Source organism: Ursus maritimus, unplaced genomic scaffold (assembly GCF_017311325.1).
Source record: "Ursus maritimus isolate PB19 unplaced genomic scaffold, ASM1731132v1 scaffold_6, whole genome shotgun sequence".
NCBI lineage: Eukaryota > Metazoa > Chordata > Mammalia > Carnivora > Ursidae > Ursus > Ursus maritimus.
Window position 1 is genome coordinate 1,871,783 of NW_024426774.1, and position 8,202 is coordinate 1,879,984.

Below are 8,202 nucleotides of genomic sequence, written 5' to 3' on the forward strand. Positions count from 1 at the left end.
ATGGCTACTGGTGTGTCTTGGAGCCAGGCAGCCATCCTAATTGTCCACAGCTCATCTTGGAGCAGGTTTTGCGGGGTGGGATGTGAGGGGAGGTGGGGACGACTCGATGAGAGTGAGCCTGAGCCTGGACAGGAAGAAAATAGAGAAAGCCCACTAGAAGGATCTGGAAAGACAAGAAAGACTTCAAACGGTAAAATCCAATAGCCAGGAAATAATCCCTGGCCAATTTGCCTACAATCCAGCCCGGAGCTGAACATAGCTCTCGCTGATCGAGCTGAAAATTTGAGCTCAGGGTATTCACTGAGGGCCCCAAAGGCCAAAGCAGTGTGGAATGCTCCGACCTGGTGCGAGGGGCCAGCAGTGAGGTGCATGCTAACTGGGAGAGAAGGAGTGTGGCTGCAAGTGGGAAAAGCAAGTAAGCAGGTGGCGGTTGGTAGGTCAAGGGAAGGACAGCATGGGCAGCAGGAAGTGGGTTCTGGACAAAGACAGCCCAGCAAGAGGACACAGTTGTCCCTTTGATGTGGACCTGGTAGCGAGGGGGGTGGCTAGCGGAATTACTACCCATGCAAGGCCACTTGTCCCAGGCAATACGACCCTGGGGGCTACAGTGCCCCGAGTCCAAGACGTTGACCCCCAAGAGAGTGCGGCTGGGGGGAATGAGGGCAGAGTCCTTCCCCTCGGAGCCCGGCCCCGTTAACTGCCCTGTCTCCTGGTCTCTTTCCCTGGCCCCCACCCAATTAGGATCTTAATGAAAACCACTTTCAAGCAAAAAGTATACAGATCTAAAATCCACAAAAGCATTCATGCGTGTCTATAAATTACAGCAAATATTTCCAGTCATGTATGCGGGGAAACGGCAGACAGAGCAGATGAAGAGAAGGCTCAAAAAAACCCCATCATACATATATACACACACATAAATATATATATTCCTATGGATGTGCCTACAAATAATCTGCATATTCCCACCTATGAAAAGCCTCCGGGCTTCATAAAGCCATCAGACTCCCACCCCACCCTCCATGGAAACACGGTCTGAAGAGGCAGTGAGAAGGGACATTATTTTGGTTCAGGAAGAAAGAAAGGCTGAGACTCAGGTGGTGCTGTCCTCTGTGGAGAGGCCCCCGGTCATAGATTCCACACATCCAATGTCAAATTCATCCTCAACCCCTCTCCTGAGCCCCTAACTCCCAGTCACCCAGGCCGGGCACTCTGGTTCAGCCTCCACTTGCCAAAGTGATCTTTGAAAATTCAGGTCTTTGTGTGTTTTTTTTAAAGACCTTATTTGTCAGAGAGAGACAGAGAGAGCACAAGCAGGGGGAGCAGCAGGCACAGGGAGAAGCAGGCTCCCCGCTGAGCAGGGAGGCTGATGCAGGACTGATCCCCAGGATTGTGACCTGAGCCCAAGGCAGACGATTAACTGACTGAGCCACCAGGCATCCCAGAATGCAAGTGTTCGGTGGTACCCCTACTCTAAAGCCTTCAGTGGTTCTCTGCTGCACTCTGAGTCAAGTTCAAGGCCCTCAGTGTTGCCCTCAAGGCCACACTGAGCCTTGGCTCCCAAACTGGGTGCAGGTCCTGGCCTTCTGGTCTTTGCTGCTTGTCCTTCCTGACTCCCTCTGCTAGATGCCCGGCTAATTCCCCTTCAACCCGCAACCCTGAGCCCCATCTCCATGGACCTTTGTCTGATCCCCAAGACATACAGTACCCCTCCCAGATTCCCTGTGCCTCTTTCACGTGGGGGATTGTTGATTACATATGTGTCTGTCTCCTTCTCTAGACAGTGAGCTATTTGAGGGCAGATGCCCTCCATTTTGTCTTCGCATCCTCAGCACTGAGAATAAGATCTGGAGAATGTTTGAGGAGTGAAGAGATGGATGGATGGATGGATGGATGGATGGATGGATGGATGGACAGATGGACGGATGATGGATGGTGAGTGGATGGATGATGGATGGTGAATGCTTGGATGGGTAAGTGGATGGATGGATGGATGGATGGATGGATGGATGGATGGATGAATGGATAGGTGGGTAGACGGATGGATGATAGATGGAGAGATGCCATAAAAAGCCCAGTTTTGAGGACTATGCAGATGGAGGAAGTGGAAAGCACATAGAGAAGAGACTACTTCCCTGCACGGCATGTGGAAGATGTTCCACAATGAAGAACAACATGGCACTCCTCTCCACATTCTCTTGCAAGGGAATCACCAGGAGGGTAACATGGGAAACGAACAGGACGGCAGTAGCCCGTGCAGACAGAGACCTGGTTCGGAACGTGGCTCTTTCATTAAGCAGCCATGTGATTTCAGACAAGTCACCAAACCTCCACACAGCTAAGATTTCTCACTGGCATCGTTAGACTGGATGAACCGGCATGGCCTTCTTTGCCCTGGAATGCTCCCTGTGAAGTGCTCTGCACTGGCATAGGTTATGCGTGGGTTTCCGGGTGAGAAAGAGCGGTTCTGGCCCCAGATCCACTATTACTTGCTGTGTGATGGAGTGAATCGCCCGTCCTCTCGGAGCTTCCTTTTCCTCGTGTCTGGAAGGTAGATGTAACAAGCCCACCTGGGAGCGTCCTGCAGGGATGGGAGGCGAGCACCGTGAAAGGGCCACATGCATGTGCGGCGATACGGTTTCCAGGTGGCGAAGGAAGGGTCCTGAGTGCTGGGGGGGGCGGGGTCCGTGGCTGCCATCTGAGGCGCCCTTTATCTATCTGCCCCAACGTTCTCCAAAACCAAGTTCGTGCTAGCGTTCCGAGCAAAGTCTGGACGCAGGGCTGTTGTGTCCCGGTTTGCATTCTGTGCCCAGAACCAAGGCTCCTGACAGAGGAGCTGAGTGGGAGCTGAAACCCAGCGCCGGCGGGCTCCCGTAGCAAAGCCACGCTCCCCAGGCCAGGGCTGCCGCTGCCTATGGAATGGGGTGCCGTTTTCCTCACTTCCCAGCCATGGGCCTATTGGGGTGGGTCCATCTGCACGCTACCTTGTCCTAATTAGCATAAAGACTCTCTGGACGAGTGGCGGCCTAGTTCCTGAGTGCCAGGGACTCTCAAAGTTCAAATTCATTGCTTCAGAGGACCACTTAAGTCCCAGGTCTGGACCTGAGGCCCTGCCCCCGCAGCCTTCCTAGTGCCTGCCCACCTACTGTTGTGCCTCCCTGGCCTGGGACAGCCCAGTCACCTCTGGCTGGACCTCCCTGCAGCCAACAGCGCCATGGACCGGCATCCGCTCTGGGCAGTATTCTGCCGGGCAGACAGCCCTCCTTCCCACCCAGGGTCCCTGTCCTCGCCTGCCTGCATTGCTATCATCACTAACTCGCTCCATCGACAACGGCTGGCTAGGGTCATCGCCCCTTCCATGTCCGGCATGTCCCAGGACAGGGAAGAGGGCCTGCGATAGCATGCTGCCCATTGGGTTCTCTGGAGGCAGCTGCCACGGAGGGCTCGCTGTGCCGGAGGTCAGGTAGAGAGGGACACCTGAGGACCCTAGAGAGAGGGCAGAGGGAGAGGCCAAGTGACCTAGCCCTATGGGAAGCCCCGGGGGGTATTCGGCCAGCAGAACGGGGCAGGATGGCCGGACTCTGAAGCCCCTCCTTGATCAGTCACTGAAAGGAGACAGTCCCGAGAAGGGTGTGCCGGGGCTGAAGCCCTTCTCTAGCTGCAGAGGCCCGGGAAAGAGCGGAGCACGGCAGCCACAGCCCTCGCTGGCAGGCGACCAGAGTGGCGCAGCTCCCGGTCCTCCACAGAGCTGAGGAATTGCCAGGTCCCTGATCTTTTTAAGGAAGATTCATTTCACCCAGCTTTTGAGCCAAATAAGGGCAACGGCATCACAGCTCTGTCCTCTGGGGCTTTAAAACTACAGGTCTGTGCGTCGATCTCAGGAAAGGCAAGCACGCACTTGACAGAGACTGTCTGTCCCATGTGACACTGGGTACAGGCCTGGGGCGGGGGGGGGGGGGCTTCACAGAGTGGGTGGCTTCCATGCACTTGAGCTGTCATCACGAGCTAAGCAGGGGCCGTGGCGGGTCTGAGCCCTCGCCTGGCACTCATGTTTCCCGTAACCCCTGGATTGGGTTTGACTTCACACTTAGACAAAATATCCACAGATTAATGACAGGGAGATATTCACCACCTACAGAAGGCTTTCCAAAGTAGTCAGGACATTTAGAGACGGAATCAGTCCAGATCTGTCCCTCCAGACTGGTCTAGCCTCCAGCTCTGGGCCATCTACTGTAGGGCTGTAGTCTGCCCCCCCCAACCCCCGTTATTCAGTCTCGGCCACACCTCCCCTAGGGAGGCCACGGGCATGGCCTACACAAGGAGCTGGCCATAGACCATACTGTCCAGACTTGTCCTCTACCCCAGTCACTGTCTGAGTCCACCGTGGCCACAGCCACATCAACTTGGCTCCTCCTACCAGCTCTGGGCTCAGAGGGAGCTGAGTTGTGGTTTCCCCAGTGGTGGCCCCTAGGGCTCAACGACCTGACCCAGAACTGTGGAAGTTAAAAAACATGAGGGTAAATTTAACCCTGAGAGACAGAAGCGGACGGCTGGCTGATGACTTCCTTGTCCTTCCTAGAAACCCCCCACCCTGGATTGTTCTGTGATGCCATGGTTCACACGGCTTTTTCGGATATATCAAGTGACTTTGAAATCAGCTCCCTTTTGGGGTGAGGGCTGTTGCTGGTCTGCTCTTGCATCACCTCGGATTTGCCTCCCCACTTTCTTGTCTCACTTCCCTGCCCCTCATCCTTGCTTCCCTGGAATTGCAATATCTCCTTCCCTCTCCAGAAAGTCTTGCCGCAGGCTGTTTTCTAGAGAATCTGGGCTAAAGCAGAGCTATTCCTAGACAGAGCTAAAGCTGGGTGTCCTACAATTCGACTCCATTCTGACACTGGCAGCCTGGACAGAGCGTCCGATCCCATGGGGTAAGGGCTCCACCCCACAAGACGGACAGCCACTGACCACTTGGGGTGCTAGCTGCCAGTCTAGGGCGTCCCCTGCCTTCTGACTGACCATTCATAGATGAGAAGTTCCCACAACCCCCTCCTTGGGTTCAATCAATTTGCCACAGCAGCACACAGAACTCAGAGAAACATTTTGCTTGCTAGATTACCAGATTATTAGAAAAGGATATAACTCAGGAACAGCCAGGTGGAAGAGAGGCACAGGGCCAGATATGGAGAAAGGGCGAGGCGCTCCCCTGCCCTCTCCAGGTGTAAGGCTCTCCTAGAGCGCCACATGTTCCTCGACCCGGAAGCACTCCAAACCCTCTCCTTCTGGGTTTTTTTGGAGCTTCATTACATAGACACAACGGATGAAATCATCGGCCATTGGTGATTGAACCCAATCACCAGCCCCTCTTCCCTCCCACAGGTCTGGGGGTGGGAGTAAAACTGCCAACCCTGTCATCACGTGGTTGGTTTCCCTGGCAACAAACCCTCCTCCTTAGGGGTTTTCCAAAAGCCACCCCATTAACATAACAAGACACATTTATTACTCTCATCATTTACAAAAGTCTAAGGGTTTGGGGAGCTCTATGCCAGGAATGGGGCAAAGACCAAAAATATACGTGACCTCATTTTGAAGGAGGGTCTTTGCAGATGTAATCAGTATAAGGTGGATTATGAATTATGCTGCACACTTACCCAGTATGACTGGTGTCATGCAAGGCTCATGTCATCATTCCCATGGCCACCTCTCAGTGCAGCGGGATAAGGGACTTCTATCTGCGACAGGGTGTGCTTTCTAATATCCGTTCCTCCCCTTCTTCTGCCCAAGTCATCCAACCAGTCTGATCGGTATGCAAGTCTATAAACTGGACATATCGGAATAGAAACTACATCATAAGGATGTTGTGAGATACAGAGTTGTTGATGAATGTGAAAATTCTCAAAATCCAAAGGTGCTGGGGTCCCGGGCGGCTCTATCCGTTAAGCATCTGACTCTGGATTTCAGCTCAGGTCATGATTTCAGCGGCATGAGATGGAGCCCCCATCAGGCTCCACACCGGGGCGGGGAGCCTGCTTGAGATTCTCTCTCTCTCTCTCTCTCTCTCTCCTTCTGCCCTGCCCCACCCCTGCTCACTCTCTCTCTCTAAAAAAAAAAACCCCCAAACCAAAAAACCAAAGGTGCCGCACAACATTCTTCATTACGTTATCCTTGTGGCCATGCGACCCTGTCGTGTAAGGCCAACCCTGGCGCCTCAAGGTTGGAACAGTAAGCTGGTGGCATGTGCAACTCTGTCCCATATGACCACGACCATGATCTTTTCAGCAACTCGTTGGCCTTGGGTGTTTGATTGCGGAGCTCCTGAAATAACTTCTCTTCAACAGAGCTTCTAAGGTATTCTTTTCGTTGTTTCGTGTTGTAGGAAATAACTATGGAGATAAAACTAACTGTTAACAAATAACCCCTTCTGCCCACAGAAGGCTCTTTTGGCACGAGAGGAGAAAGGAAAATGTCATGCCCAGCTTTGGCGTGAACGTGTGCGGCTCTGGGTCCATTACCAAACAAGCTTCCATGGCTCATCAGGCATCTGTCAGCCCGCGTGCAGAAATCAAACATGTAAACTCGGAGACATTCACCCAGATAAACACCACCTGCCTCTTCATTCTTCTAAGACGGCTTTTGAATCCCTCCAAGTTGGAAGGAAATGTTCTTCCTAGACACTGAGCACTTCTTGAACAACGGTTCTTGCCAGGGGAGTGGCATCCCCCTCCCGTCCGAGCCCCCTGCTTTGACAGGAGTTAATTATCCCCGTGATCAGAGAGAAACATCTGCACGCTTCAGCACGGAGGGAGACAGCAATTTGCAGCTCAGCAGGCAGAGGATGGGAAATTGCTGGAGTCTTGCTGGCCACGTGGGAACCATCCCCGAGGTTCCCCATCACTGTGGCTCCCCACCCTCAGCAAACAGACAGGCTCCCCTTGTGTCTCTGGAGCACATAGGGGTGCGGAGGGCAGAATCCCCAGCGGTCCTCCTCCTCATATGCCATTTTTCATTCTCTTTCCACCAAAACAGTCATGTCTATTGAATTGTTACACAGCACAGTCCTGGATTGGCCACCCTGGAAGCCCTTTCACAGGTTTGTGGCACTCTCATTTGGTGGCAGGACTAGCCCTAACTCGATGTGTCCTGTGTCCCTCTTGCTTGATGTACATAATGCTTACATTCCTCCCCAGAAATATCGACGTGTTTGATGCCAGGGCGCTGCCCAGACCACAAGACCTCCTGGTGATAGCGCGCAACATACAGAACAGAGGCTGCGTTAACTTTTTTTTAATTTTTGAGGAAAAAAAAAGATCTCATTCCAAAATACATCAGCCCCAAGGAATTATCAACTTGTATTCAGGCGATATCGGAAACCCCTGACTCTGTCTGCCCAGACTCAAGTGAACGCTTCCCAGACAGACAAGAGCGCAACCTGAGAGTTTTCCTGACGTCCCTGCACATTAGCCATTTCTAGCCACGTGTTGTTCCCTGAGGTAAGGATAAGGTGGGCACAACTGGTCGCACCTCTCCCTTGTTGTGCCTGCTTCCCCGTCGGGGACTCAGTTTCCCCGGCGATCAAGTGAGGGCGTCCACTCCCTAGCATGGAGTCCTTGAGTGTTCTTGGGCTCTGAAAAACCAACCATGAATCCCAGTGTTATAGACTGAGTACATGTGTCCCCTCAAAATTTATGTGGATGCATTACTCCCCTCCCCCCACCAGTGTGCCTGTATTTGGAGATGGGGCCTCAAGGAAGCAATTCAGGTTAAATGAGGTCTTAACAGTGATGAATAGGATTGGTGTCCTTATAAGAAGAGACGCCAGAGAGCTCCTTTTCCGTCTCCCTGCCATGTGAGCACGCCTCACGAAGGTAGCTGTCTTCAAGCCGGGAAAAGGGCTATCAGAGGGACCAAACCAGAAGCACCTCGATCTTAGATACCCAGCTTCCTGAACTGTGAGAACACACTTTCCGCTCTCTGAGTCACCCAGGATTTTGTTATGGCAGCTCGAGCAGACTAAGGCAGAGGGTAATTGTTCTAATTTCACAGAAGAGTAAGTTCAGAAAGGGGACATCGAGTCTTGAAGGTTGAGTGGGAAATTCACGAGCAGCTGGGGGAAAGGAACACTCTTCGGCTAGAAGCACAGGGGCATGGAGGTGCAGAGAGGCTGGCACGTTTGGAGCACGAGGCAGTGCCCAGGGGACAGGTTGC